The sequence below is a fragment of the Papio anubis genome, chromosome 13 (genome assembly GCF_008728515.1).
Source record: "Papio anubis isolate 15944 chromosome 13, Panubis1.0, whole genome shotgun sequence".
In the NCBI taxonomy this organism is placed as follows: Eukaryota; Metazoa; Chordata; class Mammalia; order Primates; family Cercopithecidae; genus Papio; species Papio anubis.
In genome coordinates, this window is record NC_044988.1 from 85,879,167 (window position 1) to 85,905,130 (window position 25,964).

A 25,964-nucleotide genomic window follows, 5' to 3' on the forward strand; every position below is an offset into this window, starting at 1 on the left:
TGGGAGCAGACACAGCCTGTGTGGCCTTAGAAGGGAAGAACTGGTAAAACGTAGACCTGGTAGATTCAAGTCTAATCCAGAGCACTTAATTCTTTCTAGAGCAGCCTCTGTCCTCTGTCCTATCTTGGGGAAGCTCTGTGACCCTTATATTCCCAGATCTCCAAGTTCTACAGTTAAGCAAAGTCTAAGAAGGGAGCAGAAACGACTTTCTAGGTGATGTGAGCCTTAGAGGCCAAGAACAATCTGAATAGAAGGGTTGAGCATCTGAGTGCTCTGTCTGCATCATGCCATTCTTTTTCACTAGCTTTTAAGGGTAGAGGCAGTAGTGTGAAGTGGGTAGAGGGTTCCCTACATTAAGTAGAAGAGACTGGGGTCCTAATGGCCCTATTTTCTTACCTCCTTCCCTGCATCTCAAAGTATCCCATGTTATAAAATAGGCAAAACACTATGATTACCAAGTTTCAGAATGGTGAGCCCTGATTGGCCATACTTACTTGCACTTAATAATTATAAGTTGGTTATACAAATTAATTATTAAGTGCTAAGACCCTAATATGTGTCAAGCACTGAGCTAAGAGTTACCTACATTAACACAATTAGTTCCCCAACACAATCCTAAATGACAGGTACTATTACTCTCTTTATTTTATATGTGAGGCTCAGAGAGGGGAAACAGCTTGCCCAGAACCACATGGTAATTACTAGGACTGGCAATTTAAACCTTTGTTTCTCTGACTCTAAAGTTCATACATGCAACCACCATAAGCTGTTGTCTTCTGATCACAGTTCTGTAGAAACCAACTCTGTAAAAATGTGATTCCATTAGGTGCATTTGCTGAACCCCAACTATGTTGAAGCAGTGCCATCTCATACGTTTTCTGATCTTATGAAAACATGCTAAATTAATCACCCTCATTATCTACACCCTTCAGAAGATAAAACTGAAGATTAAAAAAATTAAGCAATGTGTCCAAAGTCACAGGTTCAGAAAATTAAGGAGCCAAGACAATCATCTGTCTTACTCTAAAACCCACGCTCTTTGCTCTCAGCTGCCATTTTATTGCTCCCACTTGCAAACTCAGAGGATCAGATCTGGGTTACCTACACGGGCCCTGCCAGCTTTGACTTCCCATGACCTGAGGCCTCAAAGGTTGTTTTAATAAAGGGTACCATGAGTCAAAACTTCTTGGTACAAAGGAAGCAGGGGGTGACAGAGGAAGGTACCCGGTCTTGGAGATGGCCATATGTGGGTTCATATTCCAGTTTTACTGCCTAGTGTTTTGAACTTGGGCAAGTTGCTTCACCTCTCTGAGCTCATGCACCTCTCTGCACCCGGCAACTGTGATAGAGAGACTGCCACCCACCTCACAAGTGCAGTATGGATAGATGTGAAATTTAAGTGCACTGTGAGGTAAGTTATCATTGGAAAGCCATGCAGAAGGGTTGAGAACAAGATCATAAATAAATTTGAGGAGGTGAGAGTAAGCAAGTGGCAAGGTGGGAAGTGAGAACAGCATTGGGCAACATTATGTAAGCACTTATCATCCACATATGGACCCATCTAGAAAGTGGCAGAGGCAAGATGTAAATGCTAGCATGCATGTCCCAGAGTGCATGCATGTCCCAGAGTGCATACACTTCAGCTTGGGTACAGCATATTGTTGTCATTTAACACAGTGCTAGGCACATAGTAGGCACTTGATAAATACTGGTATGAATTAATGAATCAAAGCATACCATCTCTCATTTCTCAATTTTAGTTTCTCCATCAATAAAATGAGGTTAGTTTCACAGACAGTACATGGTTGTCTCAAGGATGACATGGAGTGATGCATGAGAAAGTGGCTTGTAAGACGAGGATTTTTATAAAGACCATACATAGAGCACTTATTTGTGCAAGACAATACATTTTAAAAAATGCTTTCTTGGAGTTAGAAGAGAAGATGTATTTCAACCAAGGGAAACATGGAAGGCTTGTAGTGAATAGAATATATGAATGAAAGTTCAAAATATGAAAAGTAGGAATATGTTTTAACACTGCTTTCTCATAGGCCACTTATGCTCCTGTGGTGCTTCTGCAATCCATTTCCTCCATCCAAGAGGGCCCAGGGTCATCTTGCTGCTTAGCCAAGGAGCATGAATAAGAGAGCCCCCACCATGCTGGGTAAGAAGTGGTCTTAGGTATTCATGCCATAAAAACTGGGTAGAATCCTTGCTTTCTCCAATTGCTGGCTGAACATTCTTTGGGAAGTCACTTCACCTTCTTTGAATCTCAGTCTCCTCACCTGTAAAATAGGTTGAAATTATCCATATCTCACAAGTTGGGGGTCAAGACTCAGTGATACAATGACAATAATAGACCCAGTTCAATCTTTGCTCCCTAAAAGGTAGCTTCTATTTTTGTTATTATAGTAACCAAACATGGCAGTGGGGACCTCGGGATGGAGGAGGCCTCAAGCAACCCTGCTGGGGGGTGGAGAAGGAGGAAGATGTCAACCTCACAATCCTGGGTCAAAAGTCACAAGGCCATGCGCTTTCTGCCTGTCTCAGATGTAATTGTAGAACTGTTCCAGAGGCACATCTGAAAGCTGTTAGGGGACCAGGCAGGGCCTGGAGGGGTTATTTGTGAAGGGGAGAAAGTGGCAGTCCCTGATAATGAAGGAGAGAGGGAGAAAGAGACAGAGAAAGTGGGAAGTAGGGGGACAGAGACCAAGAAACAGATACAAATATATACCGCAAGCAAATCCATACAGTAGGAGAGTGAAAGAGGGAGAGCCAGGGACAGAGAGAGACAGAGACAGAGAGTGAGGAGAGAGAGAGGGAGAGGGAGAGGGAGGGAGAGGGAGAGGGAGAGGGAGAGTAATCAGACCTCTGAGTTTCTCAGGATCAGAAAGAGTGTTAGCTTCTCCCTGCTCAGTTCTGTCATCGTCTCTCTGAAGCAAGCTGAGGTTCACTGATAATTTGAACTAAAACTCCTGTACCATCAACTCCCAATCATGATTTTATAAGTGAAGAAACCAAGCCCAGAAGGAAAAACAACTTGTGCAAAACCCACTTGCCAATAAGTTCATACTAAAGACTCTGGCATTCCTGACTCCTCCTCCAGTGCTCTCTCCTACATTTCCATGCCCTGGCTGATTGAGGTCCAAGTCTACTTATGGGATGCTTTCATTATGAAAGAAGTGGCTCATGGATAACATTGGATGGTCTATTTAGGAACCTGGAGCTCCAGGCCCAAACCATTGCTATTCCTTTGCTTGGCCTTATTGCAGGGGAAGGAACACTGGCCAAGGTGGCTGAAACCTGAATTTGAGTACCAGCTTGTCCACAGACTGCGTGGTATGAGATCTTGCATACCTACAGTAATACAGCCTCAGTGTATTGGGAGGTTGAAATCCAAACAAACACACTGTGTGGGGAAATGCCTTGGGATGACTGCTCCAAAGTATTTTTCAGTGTTTCATTGTCATCCTCAGGACATCATCTTCATCATCCTTAGGACAAAGGCCATCACTCTCAGGACAAACTCCTCAACTTGGAACCCCCTCATTTGAGCTCTGGTCAGAGGTCTAGGTGTGCTTGCTGACCTTCCTCTCTACTGTTTCACAGCAGAGACATCTCCAGCTGCTAATGGTTCCAGAACACAGATCCCATCTCTGAACCTTTCCACCAGCGGCACCCTCTGGCTGAGTCGCTCATCCCCTTCTTCACTTGACCCCTTTCCACCTTGTCCTTGAAGCATCACTCAAACCTTACCTCCTCTGGAAAGCCTGCTTTGACCCATCTGAAAAGCTGCTTAGCCCTCCTTTTTCCCTGCATGGTGCCCATGCCACATGGTGCACATGTCACACAGCTAGGTCAGCACCCCTTCACTTCTCTCTTGCCCCTATGAGTATGTGACTGTCTTCAGGATCAGAATATGGTTCTGCTCATCTCTAAACACCTACACCTGGTGCGCCAATGCTCAGCACACACAGGTCAGAATGAATATGAGGCTCATTTCCCTTTCCTGGAAATCAGTCTTTCCATCTGTAAAATGAACAGAAGATGACTAGATTGAAGGGTTACTAAAATGAATGGAATAACAAGAGGGCTAAAGGCATGGCTTTGGAATCAGACAATTTGTTGTTAAATTCTGGCTTCTCGTACATTGGTTTTGTGTAGCCTTGTCTCAATGTACTTACCTGTACAATGGGAATCATAATATTAAAACTCACCATGGAGGGTTCTTGTTAGAATAAAAGAGAGTGCAGCATGGAAAGTGCTCAGCACAATTCCCGACATATGCTATGCAATAACCAATAAGCAATCAATCGCTTTTGGCATCATCATTAGGGTTAGTACTAAGCCACTGCCCAAGGCTCTGACTTCACCCCCAGTGAGAGTAAGTGGTCCCAGTGGAGATTGGAGGAGGGTGGGTAGAAAGGAAGCTGTTGTTGGTCCCATCCAAGACCCCCAGACCTCCTCACAGCAGGGGTGAGAGAATGAAACCAAGAAGTTAATTGGCGGTGAGAGCTTCTCACAGATCTGACAGGGGGTAAGAGCAGGGACAGAGCCCTAGAGGCCCACGTCAGGCCCGGGTCCCCGAGAGTACAGGAGAATGCGTTTGAAGTCTCCAGGCCAACGCCTGCTCTTCCCCAGCCGCAACATGATTTAGGCATTCTGGGGAGGCAAAAGTCTCCTCGCTGATTTGAAGGGAAACAGATGTTTCCAGGCCAGAGGCCCAGGCCTTGTAAAATGCTCCTTCCCCCAACACAGCTTTGGCAAACAACTTCCCGTTAGCTCACGCCCACCCCTCCCACCCCCACTGCCATGGCTCCCCTCCCTGCCACTTCCAGCACAATGTGGCAGACAGGGGCAGTAGGAAAAGCACCCAGGCCCAGCTTAAGCTTTGGGTCTGAGAAGCTGGATGGCCAGGGACTCCTCAATGCCCATCTCTATGCCTCAGCCTCCCATCTCTGCAGTGAGGGAACTGGACCAAGATCACTGCTGAGGGATAGGTTAGATCTAATTTTCTAGGAACTGAGAGTTGTTTTTTCTTCGATAGAGCTGGCGTTACACGTTCCAGACTTTTCTCCACTGGATTCTGTGGCAAAGAGCATGGACTTACAAATAAGACTGTTCTGGATTTGAATCTGGACTCCACCTGGACAGTAGTAAGAAGCTACTGAGCAAGTAGAAATTTAACCATTGAGCCTCAGTTTCCTTAGCTGTAAAATGGGGACAAAAGTTTTATCTTGTGGGATTGTGAGAATGAAATCAGAATGCAATCTCCCTACCCATAGTTTAGGTTTCTTGTGAACAAAATCAAGTACTGTATATTTTCCCTTGTACTATTCATGATGCCCAGACAGTCTGGATGCAGAGAAAATGTGTAATAGTGTTTGTGACTGATTTCTGATGGGAAGACTGCTAGACACTCTGAAGTCCAAAGCCTCTGGTTCTGAATCCAGCTCTACTCAAGTAGTAGAAAGAGCGTTTCTGCTTTTATGATCATAATGAGGCAGGGTGTGTAGGGGTTAGAACAGACACTGGAAACCTGCTACCTGAGTTCCAATGTTTGTTCTACAACCTACTATATTTATGACCTTAGGCAAGTTAATTGACCTCTCTGTTCTGTAGTGTTTCTTGTCTTTAAAGTGTGTGGCCGGGCGTGATGGCTTACACCTGTAGTCCCAGCACTTTGGGAGAATGAGGCAGGTGGATCGCTTGAGCCCAGGAGTTCAAAACCAGTGTGGGCAACATGGTGAAACCCCATCTCTGCAAAAAATACAAAAATTAGCTGTGCATGGTGGCACACACCTGTAGTCCCAGCTACTCGGGAGACTGAGGTGGGAGGATCATTTGAGCCTGGGAGGTCGAGGCTACAACGAGTTAAGATGGCACCACTGCAGTCCAGCCTGGCCACCAGAGCGAGACCCTGTCTCTAAATAAATAAATTAGTAAAAATAAAATGTATATGATAATATTATCTATCTCAAAGGGATGTTAGAGGAATAAAGTTCATGAAATGGTGCTTGGCACATGGTAAGTGATAAGTTAGCATAACTGTTATTCAATGTGCATGTGTTTAAACAATTCATCTCTTCTATAATGGCTTTAAAACAAGACCTCTGCCCCAGTTCTTTGACAGTTCACCTTGAATACGGGCAGGCTCATGAGTGCTTTGACCAGTAGAGCAAAATGGAAGGGATGCCGTGTGACTTCTGAGTCTGGGTCATTAAAGGGGATGCAGCTTCCACCTTGCTCACTGAAACATTCTCATTTGGAACTGTGAGCCTCCATATAAGAAATCTGAGCGCCCTGAGGCCACTGTGGTGGGAGGAAGACAAGCCATAAGGAGAGGCCATATGTGGGTGCTTCCGCAGCCCTGGTACCTAGGCTCCAGATGGATGAGTAAAGGAGCCATCAGATAATTCTCACCCAAGCAGGCAAGTTACTCCCAGCTTTTGAATTCTTGCAGTTGAGGCCCCACTCTTCGTGGAGCAAAGACAGCCCAATCTGCTATGTACTGTCTGAATTTCCAACCCACAGATCCACGAGCAAAATCAAATGGTTATTTTAAGCTGCTAAGTTTTGGGGTCATTTGCTGTGTCATCAATAGTAACTGCAACAACTAACAAATATTGCAAGCAGGATCAGCAAACTACAGCCCATAGTCCAAATCTGGCCCACTGCCTATTTTTGTAAATAAACCTTTTACAATCACACTCTTTTGGTTTGCTTTGAATGCATTTTCTATGGCTGCTTTCACACTACAATGGCAGAATCATGTAATTGTGACAGAAATCACAGCACCGTCAAGGCCTAAAATATTTACTATCTGGACCTCCAGAGGAAAGCTTACTGACTCCAGTGTAGAGCTTTGAAAGTACTAAATGGAGTACCTTTTGCTTACATTATTTCATTTAATCCCAAGGTTAGAAATCATTCCCATTTTACAGTTAGGCTCAGAGAGTTCAAGTGACTGATTCAAGGTCACACAGCTCTCTAACTGCAGGTCTAATGCCTCCATGGTATGTTGAAGATCTAGACTCCATTTTGAGTAATAATGGTGTTGGGTAAGTCCCACCACGCTCTGCTCTCAGTTTCCCAGCCTAAGACATGAGGGTACTGGGCAAGTTGGTCTGGAGAGGCTGCCAAAATTCAGATGTCCAAACATCCCCCCAGCTGAGTGCTAGCTACCAGGCAAAGTATTTCTGTTCCCCTTTAGTCTAGGAGTACCAAAGTGAGGCGTGAGAATGAGTCACCAGGGGCTGCTATGCATCCCTGCTCACTCTCACAGGCAGCCACCCACTCTTGAGCACCAGAACCCAACTTTCCTCTCTCCCAACTCAAGCTGACAACCCATGCTTTCTGCCAACATAAATATTTAATTCTAGTGCCCGGAACAAAGAGACCATCTTGGTGTTAAGGACTCCCATCCTACATCCTAGTTTCTACTTTCAAAACAACTCAGTCTGAGGCATGATTGGGAGGCCCTGGCTTAGAACAAAGGTAAAGCAGTTTGTGGTTGGGCTGCAAACACCAGCTCCCCACACTTGCACTCCCTTCAACCCCTCAAGCTGTATGAGCTAACAGGCAAAAGAATCAGGGGAGTGGGGAGCTGGCAGGGAGAGCTCTGCAGGAAGGCCAAGTCTGGAAACCAGTGTTGGTTCTAAGCTCAGGCAGAGGTGACAGCAACCTGGAAATAGTGCTAGGCATCCACTGTTCTGACTGCTAAATCCCCTGAAATTCACTGGTATGTGAGCATCTCCCTAAAATTCATAGTGCAGTGAACATCAGAACTCAGAAACAAATAATTATAGTATTAACACTTAAAATTAAATGCATGTAAATTGATTTACAATTAAAGTGTGTTGAGTGTATCTCCAATACCTGAAGAGTGAGTGATTATCACAGCAGTTCCACTCTGTGTGCCTTGCCATAAGTGAATGCCTATAAGGTGCTAGGCATTCTGCTAAGCAGGAAAGAAACACCCATTAAAAAAAAAAAAGAGTGGGGTTTTGGCTGTCACAGAGCTCACAGAAGAGCAGGGAGATGGTCAAATGAACAAGAAATGGGACACAGTACTATAAGCTCTTCAATAAAAATGTATTCTTGCCCCTATGTTTGCTTCAGGTGTGTCTGTTCTTCCTTCTTTCAAAACAGCGGATTAAGCCTTAGATATGAGTTTAAAAGCTACTATGAACTAGACTTTATCTTGCTGGATCTTCTGTCTGCTGCAAACTGGGATTGTCAACCACCTACAGGACTCTCATTTTTTTGTGAGAAAAAAATGATGACAATTCTTGCCCTCTCCTTTCTGAAAGCCTTTGAGGAGTGAATGAGACAGTGGATTTAAATACATAAATACTATGCAAATGATCTGTGTGAGTGTATTCATTCATTCATCAAATATGAGTGACCTGATCCCTCTTGAAAAAAAAAAATGCAGGTTGGCATGTTTCTTGGCTTTAACAACAATGACTGTGTTTGCCTTTCTTTTCTTGGTCTTCTCCTGTCCCTTCCTCTCCCCATCCTCCTTCTTTTCCTCCTCCTTCTTTTTTATTCAGGGTGTGGACTAAATGATAACACATAATTGTACTAGCTATAGTACTTAATTGGAAGATGTTTATATTTTAATAGGCTGTTTTAGGGTAAAGCAGACACAGACTAACCTTATAGTCTCAAGTTAAGGAACGAACTGAACACAGAATGCCCAATTATTCTACTCCAACTTGCATTCCAGGGATCTTTGAAGCAAATTGTAGGCTTTAAAAAATATCTTTATTGTATATTAGACAGCATCTCTGAACTCAGATATAAATAATAATTTTTAAAGTGACTTCAGTTATAGAAATGACTTTTTCAGAAGGCATCACTTGGAAGTATGTTGAATTGAGAGGCAGAGGATATGATGTGTAGGTTTCACCTTGTCATTAACTAGCTATGTAGCTTTGGTGGCATTATTTGCCCTCTCTGCACCTCAGTGACCTGTCAATAACCCCATGGTGATGGTGTGAGGACTAAATGGTGATTATGGATGTAAAAGTGCCCTAGAGATTCTACACACATTTCCTGGGCACATACTCTGTATCAGATACAGTGCTAGAAGCTTTTACACAGTTGTCTTCTGTTCCCTTTACAACTGCCTAAGGGGTGTGTATTATTAAATCCTTTTTACAAGGAGGCAAGTGAGCCTTGGAAATTTGGATTGACTTTCCCAAGGCTACAGAGATACTAGTAGTAGTTCAGCCAGACCCCAACATAGGTCTACTCACTCAAAGTCCAGTGCTCTTTCCAAATGGATAAAATTATTAGGCATTCATTGGTCCCAAGTGGGTCTTGAGTCACAGTTCAGAGGAAGTTAAAGTTTATTAGGAGGATGAACTCCATGTTCCCAACTTTTGACAAGGAAGAGATCTTACAACAGGAACACACCACTGCTCCTTTTAACACTGACATCACTTCTCTTCCCACATCTGACCCTAAAGCCCTTTTCTTCTTCCATGGTGTCTTTAAGATTGAATTTTGCCAAAGCCAAGCTCAGAGGAGGAGGGGCCAAGCAGAGGCCACCAACTTGGATTTACCCTTGGCCATTAAGTCAGGGAACACTATAGGCAGAATGGTTCTTATCTACTCAGTTCTGAGCTGAACTCAGTTCCCGTCTCATATGTGAGTTCTTCTTTCCATGAGTGGAGGGGTGGGAGTGGGAAGAAGAAACAAGCCCTGTGCTGGGGAGTCTAAAAGACTGAGTTTGCATCACGACTTTCTCTATTTCCTGTTTCTATCATCTCTGAGAGTCTTAGTTTCCCTATCTGTAAAATGGAGTCAACAATACTTGCCTTCCGAGATTGTTATAAGAATGAACAGCATGAGAAATACCCAGAACAGTGCTTGGTACAATAAATGTTATCTTGCTTGTCTTGCTTACTTATGATACTCAAGTAAGATAAAATGGAAACAGTGCTTCTTTAAAACCAAATCCCTGCACAAAGGCAATGGTTCTGGAGGGTGTTGTTTTTCAAAAGATTTCGTTAGAGCTCCAGTTCAGCCACAGCATGTATAGGCAAATCATGCCATGTTTGTGAGCCTCAGTTTCCTCATCACTTACCCCATGACAGCAATATCCACTTTTGATCGTAGTTAAGAAAACTAGAAACAATTTACACACTAAAGCACTGGCTCAGCTGGAGCCTGAACTCAGGGTTGCCTATTGTGACCTTGGGTGAATTTCTGCCCCATGGACTTTGCTTTATTTTCCTATTTCACAATGGGTCACCAGATGTCTTCACTGGTGAATGATAGCAAATATTAATTCCAGTTAGTGCCAATCTTCTGTAAGCTCTTCCACCAAGACAAAGGAAGAAGGAACACCGAAAACAAATTCTATAAGGTGGTGTTATCATTATAGAATTTGTCTGATTAAAACCAGATGAAATCCAACATCCCTTGTATAGATACCACACAATACTAACCAAACTGGACAACTATAAAAAAGACTATACTCTATGGCAAAGTAGAATTTGATAATAGATATATCAAAGTAGAAATAGACAATAGAGATATCTATTTTTACCATTTCTATTCTACATTGTACTGAAGGTTCTAGACAGGACAATTTAGCAAGGAAAAAAAAAGCATCCAGATAATGTGGAGAAACAGGAACACTTTTACATTGTTGTTGGGACTGTAAACTAGTTCAGCCATTGTGGAAGACAGTGTGGCAATTCCTCAAGGATCTAGAACTAGAAACACCATTTGACCCAGCCATCCCATTACTGGGTATATACCCAAAGGATTATAGATCATGCTGCTATAAAGACACATGCACACGTATGTTTATTGCGGCACTATTCACAATAGCAAAGACTTGGAACCAACCCAAATGTCCATCAATGATAGACTGGATTAAGAAAACGTGGCACATATACACCATGGAATACTATGCAGCCATAAAAAAGGATGAGTTCATGTCCTTTGTAGGGACATGAATGAAGCTGGAAACCATCATTCTCAGCAAACTATCGCAAGGACAGAAAACCAAACACTGCATGTTCTCACTCATAGGTGGGAATTGAACAATAAGAACACTTGGTCACAGGTCCTGTGATGTGAACACATGATGTTCCCTAGAACATCATACACTGTGTCCTGTCGTGGGGTGGGGAGAGCATGGAGGGAGAGCATTAGGAGTTATACCTAATGTAAGTGACAAGTTAATGGGTGCAGCACACCAACATGGCACATGCATACATATGTAACAAAACTGCACGTTGTGCACATGTACCCTAGAACTTAAAGTATTAAAAAAAAAAAAAAAGTTTATGGTAGGAGGCCTGGCACAGTGGCTCACACCTGTAATACCAGTACTTTGGGAGGCCAAGGTGGGTGAATCACCTGAGGTCAGGAGTTCGAGACCAGCCTGGCCAACATGGTGAAACTCTGTCTCTACTAAAAACACAAAAATTAGCTGGGCATGGTGACACACATCTGTAATCCCAGCTACTCAGGAGGCTGAGGCAGGAGAATCACTTGAACCTGGGAGGTGGAGGTTGCAGTGAGCCTAGATTGCGCCACTGCCCTCCAGCCTGGGTGACAGAGTGCGATTCCATCTCAAAAAAAAAAAAAAAAAAAAAATCAACAACAACAGAAAAAAAACAAAAACAAAAACAAAAAAAACTCCAAAAAAACAAAAAACAGTTTATGGTAGGAAGTAATAGTTAATTGCTCATTTAAACCCCATGTGACATTTTCTTTACTACAAATTATTTAAGTTGTAAGATTATTAAATTTTCAGTTTAATACTAGTGTCCAAAAAAAAAACAAGAAAATCAACAATATAAACATGAGACTATTCTCATATCACTTCCAAAAGATATTATTCGAGCAAAACGACCAACGACTACTTAATTTTGAAAAGATGTCAATAATCTCTTCTAAGATTGAAGAAAAAGGTAATTTGGAAAATTCTCTAAAAATACTACTGCTGGTAAACTGAGTTTACTTTAACAGCAACAATAAAAAAGGCCCAAGCCATCCTTAAAATCTAAAAAAAAAAAAAAAAAAAAAGCATCCAGATAAGAAAAATAAAGGTACTACAATCTATTTGTGTAGAGACATAATCATATATATGGAAAATAAAAAGGAATCCACAAAATGTTAGATATAAAAAAAAGTTCATACTTCAACACAATAAAAGCTATATACAATAGACCCACAGCTAATATTACACCAAATAGGGAAAACCAAAAAGCCTTTCCTTTAAGATCTGGAACAAGAAAATGATGCCCACTTTCATCACTGTTACTCAACATGGTACTAGAAGCCCAGCTAGAGAAATCAGACAAGAGAAAGAAATAATGGGCATCCCAATTGGAAAAAAAGGAAGTTAAGTTATCCTTATTTGCAGATGATATGATCTTATACTTGAAGACACCTAAGACTCCACCAAGGAAAAAAAAAACATTAGAACTGACAAAATCAGCAAAGTTGTAGGATACAAAATCAACATACAAAATAAGTAGCATTTCTACGTGCCAATAATGAACAATCTGAAAAAGAAATGAAGAAAGGAATCCCATTTAAAATAGCTACAAATAAAATGGAATAAATGTAATCAAAGAGGTAAAAGATTGCTACAAAAAAAAAATAAATAAAACATTGAGGCAGAAATTGAAGAGGACACACAAAAATAGGAAAGATATTCCATGTTCATAGATTGAAAGAATAAACAAAATGTCCATACTACCCAAAGCAATCTATAGAGTCAATGCAATCCCTATCAAAATACCAATGACATTTGTATTAGTCAATTTTCCTGCTGCTGATAAGGACATATCTGAGACTGGGAAGAAAAAGAGGTTTAATGGACTTACAGTTCCACATGGCTGGAGAGGCTTCACAATCATGGCAGAAGGCAAAGTGGAGCAAGTCACATCTTACATGGATGGCAGCAGGCAAAGAGAGAGCAGAACTCATGCAGGGAAATCTCTCTTTATAAAATGATCAGATCTTGAGAGACTTATTCACTATCATGAGAACAGCACAGGAAAGAATCTCCCCCATGATTCAATTATCTCCCACTGGGTCCTTCCTACAATACGTGGAAATTCAAGACGAGATTTGCGTAGGGAAATGACCAAGCCATATCAACATTCTTCAGATAAATAGAAAAAAAATCCTAAAATTCCTGTGAAACCACAAAAGACCCAAAATAGACAAAGCTATCCTGAGCAGAGAGAACAAAACTGGAGGAATCACATGACCTAACTTCAAATTATACTGCAGAGCTATAGTAACCAAAACAGCATGGCACTGTCATAAAAACAGACACATATACCAACAGAACAGAATACAGAACTCAGAAATAAATCCACACATCCACAGTTAACTCATTTTCAACAAAGGTGCCAAGAACACACACTGGGGAGAGACCAGTCTCTTCAGTAAATGGTGCTGAGAAAACTGGATATCCAAATATCAAAGTGTTATCTTTTGCCATATGCAAAAATCAAATCCAAATAATTTAAAGAGTTACATCTAAGACCTCATATTATGAAACTTCTACAAGAAAACTTTGGGGAAACTCCAGGACATTGGTCTGGGCAAAGATTTCTTGAGTAATAGCCCAAAAGTACAGGCAACCAAAGAAAAAAATGAACAAATGGGATGATATCAAGTGAAAACTGCACAGCAAAGGAAACAATCAATAAGGTGAAAAGACAGACCACAGAATGGGAGAAAATATTTGTTAGCTACCCATCTGACAAGGGATTTATAACCAGAATATATAAGCAGCTCAAACAACTCAATAGGAAAAAGATTCTAATAACCCCATTTAAAAATGGGCAAAAGATCTGAATAGACATTTCTCAAAAGAAGACATACAAATGGCAAACAGGTACATAAGTAAGTGCTCAACATCATTGATCATCAGAGAAATGCAAATCAAAACTACAATGAGATGTCATCTCACCCCAGTTAAAATGGCTTTTATGCAAAAGTCAGGCAATAACAAATGCTGGCAAAGATGTGGAGAAAGGGAAACGCTCATATGTTATTGGTGGAAATGTAAATTAATATGACACTATGGAGAACAATATGGAGGCTCCTCAAAACACTAAAGATAGAACTACCATATGATCCAGCTATCCAAGGAAAGGTATATACCCAAAAGAAAGGAAATCAGTATATTGAAGAGATATTTGTACTCCCATGTTTATTTCAGCACTATTCATAATAGCCAAACTGTGGAAACAACCTGAGTCCATCAACAGACTAATGGATAAAGAAAATGTGGTACATATACACAAGGGAGTGGTATTCAGCCACAAAAAAAAAAAAAAAAAAAGAGATCCTACCATTAGAAACAACATGGATGGAACTGGAGGACATTATGTTAAGTGAAATAACCCAGGCACAGAAAGACAAATTTTGTATGTTCTCACTCATTTGTGAGAACTAAAAATTAAAAACAACAACAAAAAATTGAACTTATGGAGCTAGAGGATACAATGATAGTTGTTACCAGAGGCTGGGAAGGTCAGTGGAAAGAAGGCGAAAAAAGGGGTTGGTTAATGGGCACAAAAATATAATTAGATAAAATGAATAACATCTAGTATTTGATAGCAAAAGAGAGTGACTACAGTCACAACAATTTATTGTATATTTAAAAATAAAAGAGCATAATTGAAAAGTTCATAACACAAAGAAATAATAAATGCTTGAGGTGATGGATACCTCATTTACTCTGATGTGATTATTACACATTGTGTACTTGTATCAAAATATCTCATGTACCTCATAAATACATACACCTACTATGGACCCACAAAAATTCGAAATAAAAAAATTAATTAAAAAATAAGTTCAGTCAAGCAGGTTACAAGATTAATATACAAAAATCAATTGTATTTCTATTTACTAGCAATGAACAATCAGAAAATAAAATTTGAAAACCATTCCTTTGTTCAGTATTAAAAAACCATATTTACAGAATAAAAAAAACACAAATAAATTTAACAAAACAAGCATAAGACTTGAACACTGAAAACTACAGAATATCATTCAAAGAAATTAAAGAAGGCCTGCATAAATGTGAAGACATCCTGTGTTCATGGATTGGAAGACTTAACACTGTTAAACTGGAAATATTCCCAAATGTATCTGTAGATTCAAAATCTCTATTAAAATATCTGACAATTTGTTTTACAGAAATTGACAAGCTGCTCCTAAAATTCACATGGAAATGAAAGGCATCCAGAATAGCCAAAACAATATTTAAAAAGAAAACAAAACTGGAGTACTTATACATTCCGATTTCAAAATTTATTACAGAGCTATGGTAGTCAAGACTGTCAGACATTAGTATGAGGACAGACGTAGATCAATGAAATAAAATTGACAGCCCAGAAATAAACTCATACGTTTATGGTCAATTGTTTTTCAAGGAGGGTGCCAAGAAAATACAGTGGGAACAGGATACTCTCTGTAACAAGACCCTTCATCAAATGGAACACTTGGGTAGCCTTGTCAAGTGAATAAAGTGGGATCCCTATATCACATGATACACAAAAATTAAAATAGGTCATTAAAGACCTAAATGTAAAGGCTAAAACTATAAAACTGTTAGAAGAAGACTTAAGAGAAAATTTTTATGATCTTGGATTAGGCAGTAGTTTTCTTAGATATTACATTAAATCTTCGATATTACATTATCAAAATTTAAAACGTTTGTGCCTCAAAGAACACAATCAAGAAAGTCAAAAGACAACTCACAGAATTAGATAAAATGTTTACAGATTTCATATTTCATAAAGGTGTAATATCTAGAATATATAAAGCAGCATTACAACTGAACACTTTACAAAGCACAATTTAAAAATGGACAAAAGATTTAGACATGTCTCTAAAAAAGATATCCAAATGGCTAATAAGCACATGAAAATATGCTTGACATCATGTTATTAGGAGAATGCAAATAAAAACCACAATGAGACATCACTTCATACTCACTAAAATAGTTATAGTCAAAAAGACACAAAATAATAACTGTTAGCAAGGATATGGAGAAATTGGAATCCTCATAAATTGGTGGTGGGAATGCAGAATGGTACAGCCACACTGGAATACAGTTTTGTAGTTCCTCTCAAAGTTACACACAGAGTTATCATATGACCCAGCAATTCCGTTTCAAGTTGTCTAACCAAGAGAACTGAAAACGTATCTCCACAGAAAGACTCGCATAAAAATGTTCATAGCAACATTATTCATAACAGCCAAAAAGTGAAAAATGACCCAATAACCACAAACTGATGAATAAACAAAAAGTGGTGTATCTAAATAACTGAATATTACTTGCCATAAAAAGGAATGAAGTCCTTATTCAAGCTACAATATTCACTGAGCCTTGAAAACATGCTAAGTGAAAGAATCCAGACACAAAGGACATATATTGTATGATTCCATTTATATGAACTGTCCACAATAGGCAAATTCCTAGAGATAAAAAGTAGATTAGTAGTTGCCAGGGGTTGGGAGGAGGGGGCAATGGAAATGACTGTTAATGGGTTACAGAGTTTCTTTTTGGGGTGATGAAAATGTTCTGGAATTAGTTGTGATGGTTACACAACTTTGTTAATATCTATAACATAAAATCTACTGAAATGTAGCCTTAAAAAGGGGAATTTCATGGTATGTGAATTATATGTCAAACAAACAGAAAAACCAAAACCAATGGAGTCAGAAGGATCCTGCCTCGTTAATGATGGCATGGTTCTCCTTTATCTTTAGCTTTTTTATGTCTAAGTTTGAGCAACACCTCCCACCCAACCCTTGGCACATATTTCCTCATTTAAGTAGAAAGTGTTACTTATAGAGGAAATAGGGAACCTTCAATGAAATCTTAAGTGAATAGCTGTGTCTTTTTAAAATTTGTAAATGTAGGATCTGAGGACTGCAAAGGAACTATATGGTGCAGAGTTTAGGGTCATGGTCAAATAAGTGGAGAAAATCCTTTGTTTAAAGATTATCTCTGCTGCTTGCAGGCTTGTGACATTGGGTGAGTACTTGGTCTCCTTCAGCCTTAGTTTCTTTGTCAGTAAAATAAACATAGTTCCATCTGCCACACTGGGCTGTTAGGAGGATTCTGTAGTGTAGATAAGATGCCCTTAGCTCATGTCTTAACAAATGGTAACAGCACAATACATAGTTATTAGAGAACAACCATTCTTAATGATCCTCATCAGCATTTCCTATTTTTTGGCCAAACAGAAATAACTGTATTCAATCTAGTGGGGGGATTCACCTTCAACCTCTGGCATGTTCCCAATAATGTGCACATCCTCCTCTCTCTGCCTGGAATAATTTCTCCCCAGTTCCTTCCCTCATCTCCTTTTCCATGAAGTTCCCCTTTTAAATTTTGACTATACCCCAAATGCTACATTTCAAATACCATTTACCTAGCTTTATTTTTTCCTTCACAAGATTTATAATCTTCTAATACATTATATAATTTACTTATCATATTTATTGACTTTGTTTGTCACTCCCACTTGAATACAAAATTCATGAGAACAGGATTTAGTCTGTTTTATTCACTAATATATCCCCAGTGCCAAAAACTGTGCCAGACCACATAGTAGGACCCCAAAAAATGTTTTTTGAATGTATATGTGTGTGTGTAAAATACACATATGTGTATACAAGTATACATACTTGTTTATATGTACTTGTTTATATGTACACACATACTTGTTTATATGTACACACATGCACACACATAAATAAAATCTGTGCACCTAGATTGTGGTCTCTTCTACATAAAAACTATTTGTGGCGTCTCACTCCTAGAATGTGATTTCTTCCCTCTTCATCTGGGGCCATGTGATTTTTTTCCATCCAGTGAACTGTGGGTTAAGATTTGGTGTGCCTTCTCCATCCTTCTCTTCCCCTTCCATGAGGATCCCATAGGCCAATGTATTCCAGAAGGTATATTCATGATTCAGTAGAGCCTCCATCAGTGTGGATCCCTGAGTGACTGTTGGAATAGAGCTTCCTGCCAAACTGTAGTAGATATGTCCAGTGAGTGACAATTAAGGTTTTGTTACGCTATGCACTAAAGTTTTTGTGTTAACACAGTTTAGCTTAGCCTATCCTGACTTACACATGCCTCATTCACAGATGGAAGACAACAGGGAGAAACCCATTCTAGAACCATTGATCACACAATCATGTATTTTGCACATATTTTAGGTCAGGCATCTTGCTAGGAGTTTTACATGAATTGCCTCTGATCTTCATGTTGGCCTGTTAAATAATGGTTATTATCACCATTTTATAATTGAAGAAACTAAAGCTCTGGTTTGGCATGATTTGCCCAAGCTGATCCAACCAGTAATTGGCAAGCCAGGGTTTAAACCCAAAGCCTGATTCTAAAGACCACTCTCTTTCTGCTACAATTTGAGCCCCCATGGGACATTTTTAAAATGTCCTCATATAGAAAACCTTTGAAATGATGAAGCACATATAATGTGCTAGAAGGCCATCTAACTTCATCACAATCCCATTAAGTAGGTTTTATCATTGTCTTCTTTTTACACAGGAAGAAATATGAGCAGTGAGCTTCAGTAACTTTCTCAGTATGTCCTGGCTAGAATACACAGAGCAATGATTCAAACCTGAACAGCATGGCTTCAGAGCCAGGGCTCTCAACCTTCTGCCATGCCACATCTCAATTCTTTGGGAATTCCTGTCTTAACCCGTGCCATGCAATAATAATTCCATATTCTTCTTGAAAAGTACAGAGAAAGGAGAATTTCTTGCCTTACAAGGGGCAGGTGTAGAAAAATCACCAGGATTATACTGTGGAATAAAGAGTGTCTGAAATGAAAGTTCAATGCTTTACTCCAACTCACTGTTGACTGCCTGACTCTTCGAGCCAATAAGCTCAAAGAGGTCAGTAGGTTTGGCGATAATATAGGAACAATGTGATAATATTCCTTTCCTTGGGTTACAGGGAAGTTCTTGCTTTTTACCTCAACAGGCCTTATCCTCCTAGGATTGCTCTTTAAGGGTAAGTGTTGAGTGAACGTGTGTATGTGTCTGGCCATATATACAATTTGCATATGGCACTCTGAAGTAAATTTCTAACTAATATTACCTGCTAGTCACTGGATATCTCCTTTGGATGTCCAAAGACATCTTAAACTCCTGCCTTCACACTCCTCACATCCCCCAAAACTGTTCTTCCTGTCATCCTCCTCATCATGGTAAATGGCAGCAGCATCCATTTAGTCACTCATTCATGTCCTGGGTATCACCCTCAACCCTTCCCTCTGTCTCACTCCCATATTCAATCAGTTTCCAAGTTCTGTGAAGTCCATATTTCAACAATTTCTCAAATGTATTCACTTTTTTCTCCATTGCAATTGTTCTAGTTCAGGCTGCAATCATTTCTCACCCGGCCAATTAGAACCATCTCCCAACCAGTCTCTCAGGCTTCCCCTTACATCCCACACCACCCTAATCTGCTCATCACACTTCTCCAAGGGTCTTTTTCCGAAATGGTTATCTGCTCAAAGCTCTTCGATCTCTCCCCACCATCCATAACATAAAATCTATTCTCCCTAAGCTGGTTCATAAAGGGATTTGACATCAGGACTTTATCTCCTAACTCCTGCTATCCTCCTCTCAACTTCTCAGCCTTCATTATATGCTTCAGCAATACCAAACAGCATATTGTTTCTCAAGCATGCCATTGTCCTTCAGCCTATGGGCTTCTGCTGTGTCCCTGCTGAATTTCTCTCTGCCTGTAATGCCTGTCACCTCTCTGGGGAACTTCCACTCCTTCACATGTACCTCCCTCTGGGAAGCCGTCTCCAACAGTTGAATTAAACTAATGTAAGGGGTATAGTTTTAGTATGGAGAAGAAGAGCACTCCCTTTTCTGTACTTCTTTCAGTGTCTTGCAAATAACTTCATTATAGCTACACTGTGTTTCTTACACTATCCTCCACTAGGCTGTGAGCTCCTGAAAGGGCAGGGCTGCATTTTATCTGTCTGTCTGTGTTCTTGAGACAGGGTCTCAGGGTCTTGCAATCCTGCTACCTCAACCCCTGAGTAGCTGGGATCACAGGTGCATGCCACCATGAACAGAGTTTTCTTTCTTTCTTTCTTTCTTTTTTTTTTGAGAGAGATACAGAGTTTCATTATGTTGTCCAGGCTGGCCTTGGACTCCTGGCCTCAAGTGATCTTCCCACCTCGGCCTCCCAAAGTGCTGAGATTACAGGTGCCAGCCACCATTCCCAGCCATTTTCTGTCTTTATATAGGCAGAATCTGACACATAGCAAAGGAGTATTAAAGATATGCAGAATAAGTAAACAAATTAATGGTTGGATGTATATTTGTCAGTGTGTGGACATTATGATAAATGTCATAATGTATATCTATATAAACAAATATATATACACACATACACACACACACATACACACACACACACACACACACACCTGTATGTCTGAGGCTGTGTATCCCTAAGCCTGGTAATAATATGGGAGGATGGGTAAGTGTGGCATGCATGTTGTATGTAAAGTGGCAACGGAGCACACGGTTATGCATTTGGTTTTCTAAGTCATATAAATTTTTGTGAGGATTATATGTTTGCTATTCACTAATTGTGATTTGAACACAATACCATCATCTCTCTAGGACTCACTTCCATCAATTGTAATGTATAGATATTGATGTTACTAGTGTCCTGCAATCACTATAAAATATCAGTAAAGGCTTAGCAGAGTGACTGGCCCACAGCATTCAATATGTTGGTTATAATTATCTTCCTTGAAAGCAGTTATGTGGTCCATTCATGTATGGACGTTTGTGCTAAAACATATCCCTGAGTACTGAGTATTCATGTGCGTGTTGCGTATATGGTGGTGGGGGTAGAATACGAGAAATCGTATGACTAACATATTGAGTGCTGTGTGCCAGTTGAGTCTCCACAGAGCCTTTGTACTGGGCAATTTTGTTTCTGCTTTGTTGTTTGTTTCCCATCTCCTACTGCTTTGATGCTCGCTCTCTGGGACACACTGCTGGGGTCTCTCTTTGCCTAAAGGGATCAACTTATCATTTCTTCCCATCAGCCATGTGTCTGATAAGTAAGTGCGAGGCACAATGGATGCGATATGCCTGATCTCTATTTTCCTAAGAAACTTGCAAAGGAGGTGCCTCCTCAATCCAACTGTGCAGACTATATGAAGAAGCTCAGAGAAGGTCACTGTAGGTCTTTCCCTGCAGTCACTATGGAGGGAAAGACCTAGATACGGACCCGGCTCTGTGCTTCTGCCCAGTTTTAATAGGGAGGATGTCACATTTGAGCATACCCTTAGCATACCTGCCTGAGATGTGGCAGAGCACAAGTTTAAAATTCAAGTCTGTCTGCTTCCACCACGAAGGCTGCATACTCTCTATCATGCTGTCCCTCTTTGCTAGAGCCAGCAGGTTTGATTGCTGCTTTGAACTCAGGCAACCCGGTACAGCCTTTGTCTAATATCTCAGAGCCCCAGCCACCAACCGGCTTCCTTTGCCCATGAAGATAAGCCTTTCTGGTCGACTGGACACATCAGCCTTAGAAACCTTGAGTTACCAGAATGGGGGCAACTGGCTGGCTGGGTACGGCTGGGGCATCTGGCCCTGATAAGACCTCGCCACGGCTGGACAAGCTCTCAGAGACGTAAGGCTTTGCGTAAGCACAAGATTAGAAGAACACATTATTAAAATATTTATTTTCTTACAGGTATTGACATAAAAGGGGGAAAGAGTTCCCAGAAGACAGATAACATCCAGTGGTACTTTTTGTGACTTGGTTTTGAATACATGGTTATACAGAAATTAAATTACTATTGATAATAAATAATAACAATACAAGCTGCGAGTTGTCAGCTGGAAGCAGCTGCAGTTTCAATTTGCTTATGTATGAAACTAAGGACGATGGCGCCAATTTAAAAGTAAGCAAGCAAACAAACACAAACCCACTTTGCTCTGTGGATTTGATGGATGCAGATTCAGGAGAGTGGTTGTGTTTTAGGAGAGATGGGAGGGGCAGAATGGGGCTGAGAAGGTTACTTGATGAGAGGTCTTCAAGTGTGTCTTTAATTTCTTTTAGGAGAAAATAAAGAGCTCTGAAGCAAATGTGACAGTACTGACATGCAGTAATCCTGCATAATGACACGTGGTGGCTTATTGTACTTTCTCCATACTTTCTTTATTTCAGTATTCATGATTAAAACAAATGAACACATCCCTGACACCTATCAATTTATACTTTGCAAAGCATATTGCACAAATAACCTTGAAAGCAAGACAAAGCAGGGTTTATTGCCCACATTTTACATTCAGAGAACTTGATGTTTGCAGGGAGGGTGGGAAGGGGGCTTTTGAATCAAGGACGCATAGTAGAAGAGTGATAGAGCTGGCACTTAATCAACTGCTTGTCCAGGGTTCCCTGTGCTGCATTCACCTTGACTTTGAAGACAAAACTGCTCCCCCTCTTGCAGAAAAATCTCTGTGAGGTTTGTGTTGGTCCAAGGACTAAGACGGCATTAAGGCACTTTGGATCTCTAGCTTCTTGGCCAGTCCAGCCACCTTCACTTATCTCTGGTCTGCAACAATGAGTCTTGACGTCATTGGCTCAGCAAACGTTTCTCAAAGGCTAGATATGAGGCTGGGACTTCTAGGCAGTTCCTTACAGCAGCCTGCTTCACAGTTCCTATCAGCCCATTCCCTCTGTGACCTCCCTCACCTATTCTCTTTCCATAAATTTGGTTGCTGCCTCCAAGTAGGGTTTTCTACCTTCCCACACCTTCCTCAGACAGAACATCCAGTGTAAGGTGAGGCAATTCAGGGTAGAAGTTCAAGTCGAGAGTGTTGGCATCAGAAAGACCTAGATATGGACCTGGCTCTGTGCTTCTGCCCAATGTTCATAGGGAGGATGTCACATTTGAGTATACCCTTAGAGAATAAATGTGTGTTAGGTAAATAAAGGCAGGAGGAGGTCAGGCCTGGCGCTAAAAACCTCCTTGCTCTCCCAAGCTTTTCTTTCTCCATAGCCCATGATTTGTGGGGCTTCTGTTTTATCATCTGTAGAATGGGGATAATAAGACTCTGAGAATAACATTCTTTGCTTTCACTTTTGTTTGTTTTCCTTACCTAGCCATTGTTACTCCTTGTTTTGGAAGCATGGTACCTATATCCACTAACAAACTATTTCTCCAACTCTCAATGTGGTTTGGGTGAGACTGTTCCTCTCACGTTCCTGCCTCCCACCAGAGGAGTGGTGACATAAGCCAAGCAAGGCAGCGATAGTTCCTTCTTGAGGATTGACAGGGGTGCTGGAAAAGGGGTTTGGTGTGTTTCTTTCTTTCTGAGATTAAAAGCATGAAGGACCATCAAAGTCTACAGTTGCTAGGTTCCATCTTCATCCCCCTCATAAGGAAAACTCACTTCAGAACGCAGCCATCACACAGCAAACTTCAGGGGAGAGATAGAGAGTCTTTTTTTTTTTTTTTTTTTTTTGAGACGGAGTCTCACTCTGTCACCAGGCTGGAGTGCAGTGGTGCAATCTTGGCTCACTGCAACCTCCTCCTCCCAGGTTCAAGCAATTCTCCTGCTTCAGCCTCCTGAGTAGCTGGGACTACAGTCGCGCACCACCATGCCCAGCTAAGTTTTGTCTTTTTAATAGAGATGGGGTTTTACCATGTTGACCAGGATGTTCTTGATCTCTTGACCTCATGGTTTGCCTGCCTTGGCCTCCCAAAGCGCTGGGATTACAGGCGAAACCACTTCACCTGGCCAAGAGACAGAGTCTTATGACATCATTTGAACTCCTGGATTCAGCTGGGGCTAAAGTCAGCACACCTGTTAGACTTCCCAGTTATATAAGCAGATACATTCTATTTTCCATAACAACTTTGATATGAGTTTCTGTCAGTTGCATCCAAGAGTCTAAACTCATGTAAATATCCTTTATAAAGTTGTTGTGATGATTAAACAACATAATGTTTTTAAATCACACATTTAACTTAGTATCTGGCACATTTCTAAATATTCAAGAAATGGTAGGGTAGGTAGTTGTTATAATTAGCAAGACTCTAGTGAACTCTAGTCCCAGAATGAAGACTGCTCCTACGATTGGCTCTACAGCTCAGCCTAGTGATGAGCAAACAAAATCTCTGCCACTGCCTGGCCACACAACGTTGGTTAGGTCTCTTTCTACCTGGTGCGGAACCAAATTTCCAGGCTCTGGGAAAGACCCATACCTGTTCAGAAGGGACTAGCTTCTCGTGCCTCTGAGTGTCAGTACCGAGGACATGAAGCCGTGAATGACACTATCATTATCAATCCTTTACTTGCTGTTATCCCCACTGGTATGTGAGATTTCTGGGGAAAGAAACCACAACTCATTCTTCTTTCAACCCTGCTAGCCTCATATATACTAGTGGCACTCCCAAAGACTTTATTTCCTTTTTCAGAAAGAGAGGCGAGCTAACTACGTATAAAAATTAGAAAGGAAAAAATGGGGACTTTTACCAACTCGAATAGGCTTACATTTTGTTTATCGTCCACAGGACATGTTAGGAGACAGTTTCCTGGTTGTCACCAGTACTGCTGTACCTTGGGCCCACCTAAGAGGAAAGGAATTGGAGTAGAGTTCTTACCAACCAGCATCAGGAAGGATGTTCACGTACACAGAGGAATTGTCTGTGGATCATCCCTCACCCTCTGTTAATCTCCCCTCTTTCTTCCAACTCTTGCCTACACTAGACCTCGCTGGCTCTCATCCAGGCTTTGGGAACAGCTTCCCAAATTACTTCCTATAGTTTGGTCCCACCTGTAATCTGTTGCTAGTGTATTAGCCAGAGTGATCTTCCTAAAGAGCAAATCTGACAATGTCAACTGAGCAGCTGGCTCATGACCCTTAATAGCTCTCTCTACTTTCAAGATAAAGTCAACACTCCTTAGGCTGGCAAAATAGTCTCTTTATGATTTGAGCCCTACCAACTTCTTTCATCACCCAGATTTGTTCCTTTGCACCAAAATGACTTGAGTAGGGGTTGCAAATGTGCCATGTTGCCTTGCTTCTCAGTAACTTTGCACAGATAACCTCCTCTTCTTGGAAAATCGTGTTTCCTTTTCTTGCTATCTGAATCTTACTAATTCTGATCATTCTTTAAAACTTAAATAAAATGTCATCCTTTCTGGGTAGTTTTCACTGGGCTGAAAGGAATTGTCTCGTCTGAGCTCTCATATCATTGACCACATTTCACTGTGAGTTCCATGGAAGCAGAGACAATGTCTTGTTCATCTCTGGGTTCCAAGAATGTAGTGCTGAGTTGTACAGAGAAAAAGGCACTTGAAAACTAATAGAGTAAACAAACACTAAATGTTAATAGGGAGGGTGTCACATTTGAACATACTCCTAGAGAATAAACGCGTGTTGGATAAATAAAGGCAGGAGGAAGTCATCCCTGCCCGCTAAAAACTTCCTTGCTCTCCCAAGTTTTTTTTTTCCATAGCCCATGATACACAGATAAAGAAAACACTATACCCCATAAACTGTCAAGTCTAACAGGGAACATTAATACACACATAAATATGTATTGCAATGTTTGGTAATTGCAATAAAGAAAGAAGGTGAGGTACATAATTTAGATTATGGGTCCTGGGGATGCCATTCTGAGGATGTAGATTTAGGCTGAGGCTGGGCACTGTGGCTCACACCTGTAATCCCAGCACTTTAGGAGGCCGAGGTGGGAGGATCACCTGAGGTCAGGAGTTCGAGACCAGCCTGACCAACATGGCAAAACCCGTCTCTAGTGAAAATACAAAAATTAGCTGGCCGTGGTGGTGAGTGCCTGTAATCCCAGCTACTCAGGAGGCTGAGCCAGGAGAATTGCTTGAACTGGGGAGGCAGAGGTTGC

General features: G+C 40.9%; 1 protein-coding gene across 6 annotated transcripts in view; it reads right to left on the bottom strand.

Moving 5' to 3' along the window:
* Positions 1-25,964, bottom strand: part of ASTN2 (astrotactin 2) — a 1,032,132-nt gene that overhangs the window by 17,827 nt on the left and 988,341 nt on the right. The gene's annotated exons all lie outside the window — the stretch shown is intronic.